Source organism: Corvus kubaryi, unplaced genomic scaffold, assembly GCF_017639235.1.
Source record: "Corvus kubaryi isolate FWS band 111438036 unplaced genomic scaffold, C.kubaryi_AGA036_p1.0 37420, whole genome shotgun sequence".
In the NCBI taxonomy this organism is placed as follows: domain Eukaryota; kingdom Metazoa; phylum Chordata; class Aves; order Passeriformes; family Corvidae; genus Corvus; species Corvus kubaryi.
In genome coordinates, this window is record NW_024581138.1 from 11,306 (window position 1) to 27,046 (window position 15,741).

The 15,741-nt window shown below is 40.6% G+C and overlaps 1 long non-coding RNA gene across 1 annotated transcript; it reads left to right on the forward strand.

The window, feature by feature from the left end:
* Positions 1 to 799: 799 nt before the first annotated feature.
* On the forward strand, positions 800 to 12,196 carry LOC121672100. The gene is made up of 3 exons (XR_006018768.1): positions 800 to 1,434; positions 6,282 to 6,284; positions 12,186 to 12,196. It is a non-coding gene; the product is annotated as an uncharacterized LOC121672100 (long non-coding RNA).
* The last annotated feature ends 3,545 nt before the right edge of the window (positions 12,197 to 15,741 follow it).

The following is a 15,741-nucleotide window of genomic DNA, read 5'->3' on the forward strand; positions in this document are numbered from 1 at the left end:
TGCTAGGAAAGCTTTGCATTATTCAAAGTGCTGAGTAATATACATGATAATGCATAATGGTGTTATATGGTAGGATTATTTTGTGGTGTAAGTGCCTTCTGCTGAGTATGAAGGTAAATTGTATTATTTTGTCCTCATCTTTGATGTAGCAGAATAGACCTGGGAGGTACAGCATGAAGTGGGGAGGAACAGGAGCAGGCAAGGGGTTTTTTTTGGAAGGCCAAGAGACACAGTGGCTCTCTGTGTAACTTATTTCTCTGTGCTTGTAATTATGGAGCAAAGCAAGCTCCCCACAGCATTCAAGAGACGCCTCCTCTGGCAGTCCCACAGCCTCCAAGTACACTAACCGAGCTCCTGCCTGGAGCAGGTCAGCTGGGACCTCACCAGGAATGTCAGCATGTGGTGGAGACTGCCACAGACCTCACACCTACAGGCCACGGGGATGTTAACCACTTAAGCCATGTGGCACCAAAGGCTCACACCTGCACTGAAGTGTGGTGCACAAAGCATTTACAAATTTTAAAAGACACCACAGCCAAAAACCTGCTAATGATGCTGGTGGGGTTTTGAGCTCTGTCAATGGAAGTCTGTGCTGTGGATCTGAAGGTCTGAAGAGAGTAGTGGGGTTACACACTACATGGAGTTCTCATCCTGTTTTCTTCATTTCCCCCTCCATCCATCTTGCTTATTTAAAATTTGCATGCAAATACATGTGTTGATATAATGCTAAGGTTGCAAAATGAGCTTCACAAACCTGTGTTTGTTTTAACCAACACCCCTGCTTCATTCACAGCATGACATCCAGCTCCTGGAGGAAACATGGCAGATAGCAGCCTCCTCCCCAAAGCAATCCTGATCCATTCCCAGCACAGTCTGCATCCTACAGAGGAGTGCTATGACAGGGAAAAAACCAACCACCACCCTGCTGTATTTCATACTTGCCGTAGCACCCAGAACGGGCAGTGTAATTAAGGCTGCATGGATAAACCTCAGCCCTGGCAGGTCATCAGTTACAATTGTTTAAGTTTGCAACTTCTATTGAACACAGTGGGTTTGGAGTTTTATATTGTAATTAACTGTAATACTGATATCTCCCCTAATTTGGCTCTTCCAAAGGGAAAAAAATACATAAATAGCCCAAAACCAGCCACTATCTAGGTATGAATGTTTTGCTTTTAAAATATAGTCGAGTATTAGTTACAGCGTTGTAGCCAATAGTCTAATTTCAACAATATCCTTTACAGGGTGGATTCTCCTCTGCCAGCTGGTGTTCCTAGGCTTAGTTATCGCCTTACATCATCACACAAGTATGTTCCCAGACGGGCTGTGCTGTATGTACCTGCAGATGATGAAAAGAAGATAAGAAAAATCCCATCACTAAATGTAGATTGTGCAGTGTTGGACTGTGAAGATGGTGTGGCTCTGAACAGAAAGGTAATTAAAAATTATCTGTGTGATATAATCAGCACTAAAGAGAACTTGTGGAAAAACACTGCCTTTGCCTTGGGGAAGTGACAACCAGAAAGACAAAGATAAGTCTTAAGATACAGAAAATAATGTCACAGTGATAGGCTTTGTGAAGGCGTTGGGAAAATCTGGTTACCCAGAATTCAAAGAGATCTGTGTGAGTAAGTGAGGGGGGAGTTTTGCAGGAAGACAGAACTGGGCATAAGCTGTCATCACAGAAGAGTGGGAGATACTGTTATTATTGCAATACATTTCTTGGGGAAGAGGAAGAAACAGAGTGTAAGAAGAGAAGTGGGAAAGGAAGCGTTAGTTCAGAATCACCAGGTGGGCGGTTTGTTGTTGAAACAAAAGCATCTTCAGATTGTGAGCAAAACAGTGTGAGCTTGGATTTGAGCCTTGGGGTGCTTGGAAAGACATACCTCTTGAAATTTTGGGGGAAAATGCTGTTAGGGGTGTTTCTCAAGGAAGGAGAAGTTAGATCATATCAGCGTTTGGAACAGAGATGGAGAGGAGAGTGGGAGATAGATGTAGATGTGTCAAGTACTTGTGCCAAGTTTTTGTTAACATTAAACTGTGAAAAAAGAGAGAATGATCTAGCAAGTTTCGCTTGCAAGATTTTTTTTTTTTAATATATGAAAGTAACCATTTTATTATGTTCCACATCTTAGAACCATAGAATCATTTAGGTTGGAAAAGACCTTTAAGATCACTGAGTCCAACCTTAAATATAACTGCCAAGTCAGCCATCTTAAACAATGTATACAAGAAATTGGTGTCAATTTTTCCTAGTGAAAGCTATTTCTCAGCAGGAATATAAGTTTGCTGTCACATCATTTTCATATTTGTTTATTTTCCTAACTCTGTCTCAGTGCTTCAAACTACAGCAAGCAGTGTTTATGGTTTGAGTATAAATGTCTTGTCCAGAAAGTTAGGAAAACAGACTTGAAAATTTTCCCATGTCCTTTCAAAAATGCAGATCAAATTTTATTCTTTCCTTTTTTTTCTGAGTTAATGCTTTCCAGAAGGGTTCTCTTTGATAGTGCTCTCTTTAACTTTCAGCTCTTTACAGGTATGTTGGAAAGGAAAAACTTTACGGAGTTTGCATGTACCTATTTTAATTTGGAAAAGTGAAAATAGCACTGCTGGATGTTCCTGTGTGCTGCTGAAGATGATTGGAAAGCATTTCTCAGTTGCTAAAATTCTGTGTTGAAAGACTAAGATTATATCTCCTGTCACGGTGAATTAGTATTGTTTCATCATATTTCAGAGGCTGCTGCTGTAAGATTATACAAGATTGTAGTTGTGTAGTTGTGTACCAAACTGAAATATTTTTAGGTGCAGCTTAATTATATCAAATAATTTATAGCATAAGCATTTATTTGTAATAAACAATGACAGAAAAACAAAATTTTGTGATCAAGATGACAAAGTAGACAGTAGTAATTTCTCAAGGGTGGTAAAATTCTACCTCTAGTGAAGTGAAGTTGTGCCACTGGGTATAAGATTTCAAAGAAATTAGGGGGAAAATTGGTAATAGAAACTTGAGATGACAGATGAGCCCCTGCCTGAGCTTAAATGCAAACAGAAAGCAGACAGGAGGTAGAAGTGGGGATAAGCTACCAAGAAGCAACACAAAAGTGTGGTCCAGGCTTGTAGGAGCACAGTGAGGAAGTTCAGAGCTTGTCTGGAATCAACACTGGTGAGGGATGAGCAGGACAGCAAGAATGGCTGCTACAAGTGTATCAGCAGTGAAAATGAAGAAGGAAAACCAGTCAAATGGATGCACTGCTCCATGACACTTCAGGCTTTACTGTCAGTCTGCTCAGTCTCAGGCCTAGAAGCAAAACTTGGGGGAGGGAGGGAGCAGTCACAGTAGAGGAGCATCGAATTAGGGTCTTTTAAAATAAGCTGGTCTATGGGACCAGATAGGACACACTGGAGGCCTCTGAGGGAGTTGTCTTGTGTCATCATGAAGCTGCTGTCTGTCATCACTGAAAGGTCAAGGCTAGGGAATGTTCCTGAAGCCTGGAGAAAGGCACCTCTGCCAAAAAGGCCCTGGTGCTGTTGTACAACAAGCTGCACAGGGTCAGTGGTGTGTCCTTGCAGCAAAGGTGGCCAACCACCCCCAGAGCTGCTCTGGCACAGCTGCACCCAGCAGGTCAGGGAACAGGTCCTTCCCCTCCACTTGAATTTGACAGTCTCTTTCTGGAGTGCCCGTGCCAAGCTGTGGATCCCAGGACAAGAAAGGAGCCCAGAAGGGCCATCAGGCTGGTCATGGCACAGGAGGAGAGGCTGAGGAGCTGAGTTTGTTCAACCCGCAGATGAGATGACTGAGTTGGGTCTTGGTGGAGACTTTGCTTCCTGAGGGCAGCTGAATGGTGCAGAGCCAGACTCTTCTCAGAGGAGCTCAGAAATGGGGCAAGGAAAAAAACTGGGCACAGGTTGCATGAGGGGAGATGCTGACTGGAGACAAGGGAAAAATGTCTTGCCCATGCAGGTGGTCTGAGACTGGAAGAGATTGTCCATTGGTGGTGTATCCTCCCTCCCTGAGGGTATTCAAGCCTTGGCTGGATGAAGCTGTGATCAGCCTGGTGTAGAGCAGTAGTTAGTGCTGCTTTGAGGAGGCAGATGGATGAGGTGGTCTCCTGAGATCTCTTCCAACCTGAATTAGACTGTGTGATTGCATGATTTAGTAGAGAAGCCTAATTCAAAGTGATCAGAAGTTTGAATTTCATTTTTAGATCTGCCACAGATACTCAGGAAGATTTTGAGTCTTAGGTTCTATGAATGTGAAGCTGAAATTATTATTGCTCTTGCAGCTTTGTTTATTAATGTTTATGAGGTGTTTGGGGACTTTGTGTGAAAGATATGTCAAGAACATGCATTGAAGTACAGTGTTCAGTGGCCCATTGCAAATGGGTCATTTCAAATTGAGGGAGAAAAAAAGTCCTCTAGGAAACAGCAACACTGAGCCTGTCCTTTATTCATTATTCTTAAATAGTACTGATGAATTTGACTATTTATTGCTGTGTCTTATATTACTTAAAATGCTACTTATGGACTTCCTTCAAACTGCTGCAGAAATGTTGAATTTGGGGAAAACCAGGACCTGACTGAAGGTTTGCAGTGCCTTAGGCCAAACTTACCTCTCTACAGATTTTAATTTGCATCAAGTCCAAGCAGCAAGTTTGAACCACATCTAATGGGTCTATTTTAACAAGCCGCTGTGTGGTTTATATTAGGTTTAAGTTAAAATTTGGGAGATCAATAATCTGGAATGTCAGCAGCTCTATTTGGTTGCTCATTCAGAAGGAAACGAGGAGGATGAGCTTCTTATTACTGAAACTGCTAACATTTGCAAAACTTCATTTGGTTGCAGTAGCAGCTTTTGAAGCTGCAGGCATAAAATAAAAATATTTAACTATTTTCTTTGCAATATTTTCTCTCAATGAAGTTTTGAAATATTTTCTCCCCTGTGCCTTACCCTCACGATTATGTTTTCTAATGGCTCACAGAGAGCACCAGAAGAGGGGAACCCATAGCCATACCATAATCTCCTTACCATTTCAGTGCCTGCATTTCTTACCTTCAAGAGTTACAGCCCTGGCCACAACTTCAGGTGTCATCTCCTTCTCCTTCTTTTCAATCTTATTTTCTAGCTGGTATTTTGACTGAATCAGAAAAACAGAAGAAACCTCACAGCATTCACAAGGAGACAATTTTTCAGTGAATTTTTTGAGGACAACCAGTGGGAAGAAATGGCTAAAAAGCAAAGTTATAGTGTGCTGAGTACTAACCCTGAAAGTAGGGTTAGACCTGATCCTGGTATGAGTAGCACAGGGGCTTTTGCGACACCTTTGGTACCAGACAGAGAGGTAGGAGGTCTTCAAAAATTCAGAATAGGAAAGGTGATAGGAAATATGCTGGTGTTGTGGAAGATTTCTTTTACAAAGGTAGCTTTAGTCTTGCTGAACATACCCTACAAGTCATGCTGTTCTCAAATCCTGGTTGGGGATCCACATGCTGTTTTTAGAGGTTCAAATGCATAGTGTCACATGATGTAGACTGTAAGCTGCCTCTCCAGGTTTCTGACTCTGTAAGACATAGGGAATTTCTACAACAGAAATTTAAGTTTTGGTTGTGGGAAGAATTGAATAGTAGTAAAGGGAAGTTACCTTCCCTGAGATACTATTCAGAGATGAAGATAGGATTTCTTCACCACTGATGTATATGTAAAGTTTCTCAAGTGTTGTTATACATTTTAAAGATATCACTCAGAATTACAGGCTTGGTGATATTTTAAAGTGAACAGTTCAAATAAAAATTCTAAAAATATAAAATTAGAAATAATACAGATTGCAGTGTTGATATGTCGCAAATGTATCACACTCTTAGAGACAAAAATAGCCTATATCTATTTCAGCTCTTCACAGGAAAAGGTCTGAATATGCCTTCATTTTGATTGTAAGAAATAAAAAGGTTTTTAAAATGGCTGCATTGATATGCTTGTATGATTCATAAAAAGCCAGCAAGCTGAATTGCATCTTATGAAATTGAAAGATCTCTGTGTAGGAGCTGAGCTGTCTCAAGGGCTCTCAGCCAAGCCAGCAGTCCCTGCTATAGCTTTCCTCTCTAGAGCTGCATTACTCACTGTGCTTGTAGGTCAGGTGGACCTATTATCAGGTGGAAAAGTTTTCTCTTCCTGTTGGAGTAAGGAATATTTCCATGTCAGTGCGTTCATTTTCCAGGAGCATAGTGAGCTGAGATTTTGTAGTTTGTTCCCATGGGTTATGCAAGGTTACCACCCTTACAAGAGAGTTTTCTAGAACTGCATTTTTTCCAGCAGGTTCCTGTCTTGGTCATGCTGTTCTTCAGAGCATCCAGGAGGTGTTAGCTGCCAGGTCAGCCTAGCAAGAGAACAGTTGGGGTTGCTACTGTAGTGTTTATATCTCTTTCTCAATCCTTGGCAAGAGTTTTGAAGGATTTTGATGCCTCCAAACCAATGGTATTCGTGGCTTTATCTTGTTTGTGGTCTGCAGGGTGGTTTTGAAGAACTGGGTTATACGGTATGCTCTGCAGCTCCCTTTAGTGTACCATCAGGCCAGGCAGGGCACAGTCCCTCCTGCCAAAGATGACCTTTGAAAATTCTCTCAGGCAAATTTTGAAAGTGCGAGAATTTGGCCTTTTCTTTCCATGGGGAACGCCAGTGTTATAATTAAGAATCAAAACAAAGCCCCGTGTTCCCTCTGCTCATGGTTTTTTTTGTATCAGAGGTGTAAAAGCAATCCCTTGGAGTGTACATATGGCTGAGAAACGTCTGTGCACTCCTCTAACATAAAACACTTGGAAATAGGAAATTTTATTGTTGTTCCTCAGGAACTATATAGACCTCATTCACCCAATAAAAAATTATTGATATTCAGGGCTGCACTGTAAAATTATGTCAGACTGATTAGAGTTTAAGCTCCTAAGCCCTATTTAATGTGAATCATCATTATATCTCTTTGTCTCTTTTAGAAAAAAAGTTGCCCTCTCCTCCAGCACTTGAGCAAGAGAAGCTGGGGAAGAGGAAGCCTCAGCTCTGTGCTTTCCCCTGTCCCTTCCTCAAGAGGGGAAGTGGTGGCTCCTGAACCTCTCCTGTTCTCCCCACTTTCCTCAGCAGTGAGGGGAAGTTTGGCTGTGTTAAGAGGAGGTATAGGGAAGGACCTATTTTGCTAATGTGCAGCATGTCCTCTTAGAATCATAGCATAAATGTGTTCCTACCTGATATCTTGGAGCCACTTAAAAGACCATTGTGCTGTATCATGGAAGAGGGAAAAATCAGTTCATTCTATTGAATTGACTGTTTCAAAAAATAGTATTAAAGCCCAACCACTTTTCAAAGTGTTCCATTATGAATAACACATATGTAAGAGATAAGTCTGAGTTCATTATGGTTAAGAGCAGATCATCTGCAAACATGCTGATTTTATGGAGATTTCTCCCTGTGAGAATGCCTCCTCCATCTCTCTAGTGATCTGATCCTGGGGTCAGAACAAACAGCACGCCAGAGAGAGGGCATCCTTGCCTACCATTTTTCCCTTAATCTGAGACCTTCTGACCTTTTTATTCCTGTCATTGATGAGAAGAGGCTCTTGCATATAAAACAACACTTCAACTAAATTCGGGGGTGGAGATAAATACATAAAATGGGTCGGCATGGTATACAAAAAAAAAAAATCAAGGCCTTATTTGTTGAGATGCATTTCCTTATTGATCTTATTGAAGCATTTTTAGTATTAGTGGAAGAAAGCTCCAGTTGGTTTTCATAAATCTCTAGTTACTTCAATTAAAACCAACAGTTTTCCTGTATTATATGATGATAATTTCTTTTTTTTTTTTTTTAATAAAGCCGTGTTGGTTAGGATTTATCAATGCTGCAGGTATTTCTCTAGGCTCATAGCGAAGCTGTTAGCTAGTACTTCATAGGCACAGTTGCATGAAACATTGATAACTAGGTTATTTTACCAGGTCTTTGCTTTATTTATAATAAATTAGTACTGTACCTAATTGTATTCCTCCTACAGGGAGAAGGCTTGCTGATAAAGTGTGTAGAGAATGATTAAATGTACACAGGCGCATAGTAGGGTGACTTCTCTTCAAAAGATGCACAAAATTAAAATGGGAATGCTGCTTTCCCCAGTGGCTTGCCATTATTAAAAGTCTGAGTAGCATGGGAAATTTCTTCTGTAGGAATTGGGGAGTCCAGAAGTCTCTCTGGTTTATTGTAGGGAAGCTGAACTGTACAGTGAAACTCTGCAAGGCCTTTTTGATCCTTGAAGAGTTCTGATGAATATACATTTTTATGAAAGTTGTAAAGTGTTTTCATTTCCTCATTAATCCCACCATGGTCCTGGAAGAACTGCCACTCCTGAGTACTGACTGTGACAATAAAAGTTTTTGTTCCTATTGTTTTACTCTACAAGCCAATCATCTTCCTTACATAAAGATTTGAGGATTCATAAGGAGATCGCAATATTCAGCAATTTTCTTCTTAATGAGCTCAGTAATGCATGTTTCTTTTCGAGCAGAACCTTTGAATTGCCAGTTATTTCTTTTCCACTGATTCAGATGTATCCAATTAAGTTTGACTTGGACATGTACTGACATAACTATTACTGCTGACAGAATGGTGTCTAGCAACTTATGGAAAATGTCTTGGCTCAATATTAACAGGGATTGAAGACAGGAATACATTAATAGACCTGGGAAAATATTTTAAAACATACAGTTAATATTTGTAGGACTTGTAAGTCACAGTAGTTCAGTTCTTCATGTGTAGCTTACTGTCTGCAGGCACATCAGCACACCTCGGTACTGAAGGCTAACTGCAGGACTAGAATGTGTTGCTACACATTTCTGGACCAATTTTCAATATTTCATCTGTTCTTGTAGCAGGAAGGACCTGGCTCCTCCATGGAGCATCTAGCTCTTAGTTTGAAGGAAGATGTTGTTTCAAGTGTGCTACAGAAAATCAAGCTAATATTAAAAAGTTCAGTTCACATGGTAGCTGAGAAACAATCTGTAGGATCAAATTTGGGCACTTTTTTTTGTATGCAAAGCCATGTGTTGTGTTGTGTTGCGTTGCGTTGTGTTGTGTTTTGTTGTGTTTTGTTGTGTTTTGTTGTGTTGTGTTGTGTTGTGTTGTCAGGGCTGCAATGGCACCAGGGGTGAGGAAAACATAAAGGTACTGCCCCTACTGCAGTCACAGCATTTAACACCATTTGCTCCAGGCCTCCTTTGCTTTTTTTTGTTGGCAGTGAGCAGGCGTTGGAATGTGTTTGTGTATCCAGGTTTCTATTGCAATTAATCTTAAAACCTAGTCTTGAACCTAAGATTCCATTGTGCTCCTAACCAGTAGTCCACCCTGCTTATCCTTCCTCATTGCAAGGCCCATGCTTCCAAAACAGAGCGGCAAGTGAAGACTGAGGAAATCCACAGACCCCATTAACAAAGACATGGACCAGAAAGTGGTAGGACACATAGAGAATACAGCCCTTGCCCTCTTTGGTAACCTTGTCTACAAGGTATCTCTTTGGTCACAGTGGTATAGTGGTCCTGTGGTCTGATTTGGACAAGATAGGTAGAGGAGGAAAGGTGGAAATGCATGGTACTTTTCCCAATGCATTGGTGCCATCAAAGCTGGACCTGTCCCACTGAGGAGGAGAAAGAAACTCAGAGATACTCAGAAGATTATGGGAAAATCTGTGGTTTATTTTACCAAACTGTTTGAACACTACCTGTTCACTTGGGGTTTTGTAGTGTTATTAGGTAGCAAACAAGGAAATGTGGTGAGATGCTGGGCAAGAGAAAAGAATTTTTGATGTCAGGTGGAGAAACAGCATAACCATATACATTGCAGATGAAGGTGAAGATGAAGTTGCAGATGAAGGTGAGGACGTGTGTGGTCACAGTTAGGCTTGGGAAGCTTGGCAGGTGTCAGCTGAATGTATGATATTTAACATCTATATCTTTTTCTAGAAACCAGATAAAAGGATCCTAGCACTCAGTGGTGGTAACTAAACCACCAGTACCTGTGCAAAAGCCTCATTTCCTTCCATTGTATGACCAGGAGTCCACAATGCTGATGGTGCTGTGGATTCTGCTGTCCTTATTCAAATCGCATTTCACAATGAATTAAGGACATTTGTGTCTAAATTAGTAACTCAGAATTAAGCCCTTAGGGAGTTTGAGTTTCTTCCCCCTATACACCACCATATATTGAATTGAAGGCATGTGAACTGTGCTAGTTGCAAAATAAGTGTAGAACTGTCTAAAACCAGCCTTTTATTTCCACCATGAACTAAACCCATGCCATGACATCCCTTTAACTTAGAGTGGAGCAATTTATCTCTGTTCAACAGAAGACAAAACACATGGATTATGATTTCTTAAAGCCCTGGTTTTTACATATTCTGTGAATTACTTTCTTCTCCGAATTGTGAAAGACTGTATATTAAGCTGTGCTTTATACACCAAAAGAATACTCTTTCATGGAACAAGCTGATACCCAAAATCTCTGGCTTACTGATCATGGAGGGCATCCAGATCCATGAATCTAATGTGCAGTCCCATACAGAATAGAACACAATATGCAAGTCTTGGGATTTTTCTAGTCCCTGTCATAAAAGCTATGATAAACAGGGGTGGAACATTAGAAACTACATGCATTTGCTTATTCCCATCTAAACCTGTCCAGCTCTCCTGGCTACATAGTATGCAGTAGGCTCCAGGGGCATGACAGCTAATAATGCATCCCTAGGTTACACATTGCCATACCCAGAGTCTGGGCTTCCAAGCAAGAAATTCTTTTTCAAAGAAATGAAAAACTTGCCAAATTTATTCTTCATTACGGGCAAGTCAAAACATCCAGCTGCATTTCAAAGTTGCTATTTTGGCAGCGGTTTTTGTATCTGTATGGAGCATGTGCAGTTGTTAGCACATCTAAATGTACTGTCCAAAGTATATTGAACAACTCTCCAAAAACAACTGCACACATCTGCAAATCCAGCCTGCTATAGATTTGGATGTTAATGTCAGCTACTTTGCTGAGGTTGTTCATCTTTCTTTTTGGCTATAATATCACAATGTGAACTGCCTTTTTGTCTATCAATAAGGGAAGTGATAAGCTGATGGTGGAGTCTGATCAGCACTTTGCATCTTTTTGAAAGCATAAATGAAATTCTGGTGTTTTCTGAGTTTGACTAACAATTTCTATCTTTAAGGCAGCTTGGTTGCTCTGAGATTGCTGCTTTAACTCCTGCATAACATAATGCTGCCTACTGTGGATCGCTGTAATGGCTCTTTTGGTATCCTTCTTTCACTGCAGTGCAGTAGGGCTACCCTCTCCAGAACAATGTACTTACCAGTTATTTCAAGATTGGGAGAAAATAATTTTAAATACTTTTCTTTATTTTGATCACTGAGCTCCAGAAGACCATAAATCCTTGTGTTGTTCCTCATTTGGGAGAAAATGGTTATAAAGATCCTGGCTGTTCATTTTAGGATGATTATAAACCATGGCTTGCTTATTCTTTCCTCCTTCCTTGTTACTTGTTAGCCCCTTAGTGGATTGCCTCAAAATAGCTGCTCCTATGCCAGACTCAAGATAACTTTATCTTCTAAGGTTTCACAATACAATTGTGCATTAAAAGGGGATATGTTGAACAAATTGGTATTTTCTTCCAGCTTTGTCAAGTTATTTGGTTACATTTTAAGCTTTGATTTCTCACAGACCCAATCTTCCACTCATTAACCAATTATTTTTAAATGGAATATTTACAGATCATAATTTAGTATGCATTTTCTTGAGAAAAAGGGCAAATGTAAACATGGATGAATCTATTTAAATATGCTGTCCACAAAATCTTTACAATATGTAAACAACATTTGTTATGCCTTGGAGATAACATATGATTGGACTCACGAGACCCTGTTTATCCTACCAAACAGTTTCTTTTATAACTTCAAAGGGAATTTTATATATTTATGGCAATAGCAGGGTGTTAAGTGCAGCTAGACAGAAATTATACCTCAGCTATTTAGTTAATGCCAATAGGGATTAAATTAGATTTTATAGCTGTTAGTAGAAGTCTGTTTTGTAGCTAACAAGTGGGATTTTTAAATCCTGGAAAGCATAATCCTATTATAAAACTGGCAGCTGAATTAACATTATCTAGGAAGCAAGTCTTCACGGATTAACATTTTTTGACATTAACAAAGAAAAACTAATGCTACAGGGATATTAGATGCTTTTCCCAAAAGCAGGGGAAAAAAGAAAGTGAATATAGGACAAGATAAATGGCACAAATAGTGCAGGAAGGAAAAATGGAGTGAAATATTCATGAGGTGAAATCTGGGAGTGGTCATGTTCTGCCTCAAATACAAAGGAAATACACTGAGTAGGAAGAGATAATACAATTGATAATTCATATATTATCCCACACATTGACTTATACATGCCTTGTGACTAATTCCCAGTTATCCAAATGAGCATGGGATAGCCACCGAGGCCTTCTCCTGTCCTGAGGGGCTGTCTCTGCATTCCAGCTGTAGGAGCCAAAGACTGGCAGCAGTGCTCAAGAAGCACTCATCCCTTTACTGAAAGGCCCATCCACAGAGACCCTGATTAAGTTCTCCTTACGTCCTTTGAAGAACAGTTCTGGGATGGTTGCCACAGGCAGTGGTACAGGGGATGAGCGGGACACTGAACTTGCTTGTCCTGCAATACCTTATTCTAAGCATCGATAGACTGATTAGATGTAAGGGTATATACCATGTCATATTTCAATTAAAAAATCTTTGTCCACACCACAGTTGCAGAACAAAACTTTTATTACTTAAACTTGTGAAGTATACATCTCCTGTAAATTATTTTTAAAGCTCTGTGGTTAGAATCTGAGGCTTTACTTCATCAAAGTTGCAGCATTGAAATAATGAAATTAGTACTTTTCTGTGTGGAGAGTTAAGAAGAATCCACTTAATAAACTTACCAGTCACAATAACATGACAAACAATTTCTTCTAGATTTTGCAACATAGTATTCAGTGGTTTTGATCCAGTACAGATTTTATGATAACTTCTTTTGGCTTCCATCTTGTCTCATAAATTTCTTCCTACTTATCAAATAGAGAATTTCAATAATTACAAATGAGAGCATGAAATATCTAAGTTGCCAAACTATCTATCCTCCTCTGAAGTCAGTGCCATGAGGAAGAACCTTGGAACCGTTTTTTCAGTGGGAAAACTCAGATCATTTGGCATCAACAAGACCAAGATTTATACTCTGTTGTGTGCATTTTGCACCAAAGATAGTGAACCCTAATAGGAATGGGAAATAGTTGTTTGCCCTCTGTTGTGGCTCTTTTTCAAAAATCTGTCCTCCAAATGTGTTTTTTATTATTATTTCCATATGCAACAGTCTGTAAGCCTGGTGCTTTAAAGCACACACGTATCTTTTAGCCATTGCCACAGCCCTCTGAGGTGCTGAGAATGTTCAGAGAAATAGGAGTAGAATGTACCTGTGATTTCTCACATCAGGAAGGACATGAACTTGATGTCTTCCAGAAGCACATGGTCCTTGATAAAGGATCTATCTTTCCTTCCCCCTTAAGTAATGAGCAATGCTATGGCATTTTGTTTCCAGGTTTGCTGAGTTGGAAGGTATACAGATTTGGCCTGTAAGACAGGTTGTTTTTAAAATGTTTGTCTATCTCCTCAGCTTGTGTCAATAGGCTTAGCTCTTCATTTTTCACACGGAAGCAGCTGTCAGATGAGAAATAAAGAAAGATTATGTGGAATGAGACTGTTACATGACCAGAGAGCTGCAACCACATCACCTGACTGGATACTCATCATCTGCCTTCAGTCTCTGGAAGAGAGAGATGGAGATGCTAGGGGGAAATGGGCTTACTGAGCAGAAGACCCTTCCTCCACATGATCCTATGCCTGCTGTGACTGGCTGCTGCCTGACTGTGAAAGAGGTCATTGAATGGGGAGGGAGGGATGAAGGATGTTTGGCTCTGCCACCCAACACTCTTGTATCTGAGCATGTGTTTTTCTGGAGTAGAGGCTTTGTAGAAGCTCATTAACGGCCAACATGTGAAAAACTGCAGCAGCATCGCCTGAGCATTGCCAGCCAGAGCACCTGACCTCAGAATCTGGCTTCATGTTGTCAAATTTGCTTATCATCCATGAGGTACAGTGGAAGTGCTGAGGAGAAAAAGAAATGTCCAGAAATGTGAAGGTGGGTTGTGGTTTTCAGTGCTTGAGGCTATTACAAGCAGCCCTGCACACATATGCTCTATTTTGTAGCTGGAGGTGATTCATGCACTGAGAAACCTCTGAGTAGTGCTTGATATGAATTGACAGAAACTAGCAGAAAGAGCAACTGGCTTCTAGCCTCTGACAGCAATTCCCATTCCTGGTCATCAGACATCACCTCTTCCTACATCCTCCTCTTCATTGAGGTGCAGTGCTACATAACAGAACATTGCATGGCTCATGCCTTCATGGGGATGATGTTTCCTGCAGGAAGAGCAGAAGCTCTTTGTCATAAGCAAGGGCTCTCTGAGACCTCCCCTTTTTTTTTTCAATGGAATCTCTGGGATTTCATAGTGCTACTAGCAGTGAACAGAGCCACAAGTCTCACCTTTCAAAGCCATATATTCTTGGCAAGCCAACTAAGGTAAAAAAATATAATAATAATAATCATAACAATTTACGTTGTGCATATTTAATGGGTAGTGGCAGGAAGCCCAGATAATGGCAGAGGAAACATCTGTAAGCTGGTTGTGTCCCCTGGAGCTGGAGCTAAAGAGGCTCTTTTCCAATGTGGTCCAAAAGTTGGTAAGTGGAAGACAGAGTGTGAGGAAATGCTAATGAAGCAAATGAGGTGCTGCTGAGGAGCAGTGGAACAAAGCAGCAGCCTCTCAGCTCAATGAAGTCTTGCCTGGGATTTCACATGGGCTTCCTATAGGCCCTTTTTTTACTCTCACTCTTCAAGAAAAGAGAGCTTGTACTACCTTTTAAATGGGCAAGTTACACACAGGAAGTTCCCACCTTGTCAGCCAGACAAGTGGCTTTCTTACACCCTGAACTCCACAAGTGCTTAGTAAACTTTGTATGTGTAGTAAATCTCCCATGGCTATCAAACCCAATTCCTTGAGTCAAGCAGAGCATTTATAGAATTGTGGCTTTTTTGTGTTTTACTGGTGAATGTATCTGGCAGGGGAAACTAGAACTTCCATTTGGGATCATTTGTCACATTAGCACATTTCCCTTGAAGTTGCTTTATGCAGCAGTGTCAAAAGCTTTCTCACATCTTGACTGCCCTCCACAGTCTCTCAACACCTCTCCTGAAGTAAGTGGCCAAAGCTGGAGATTGTATTTCAGGAGCTGCTTCACCAGTGCTGAGTAATTATCATGAAATCATGACTGAAGCTTGTTCTGTCCTGTCTTCTTCTTTACCCAGCTAGAATCAATAGATATAGTGAACAATAGACTTTGTTCTTACTTCATCATACAGCTGCACAGTTTCAGGTATTTTGAAGCATCCTTAGCACTGGAACATGATATAGTTACCTTGAGTTGACTTTAGACACATGCATTCAAGAGTGCTATTCCCAGCCACACTGGTAATCCCTGAATGCGCTCTTAAGTGCTTGAAAGTCTGCTTTTGTGCCTACTCAACAATGTTTCTGTCCTCTTCTGGTAGCTTGTTATCTCTTTCATGCC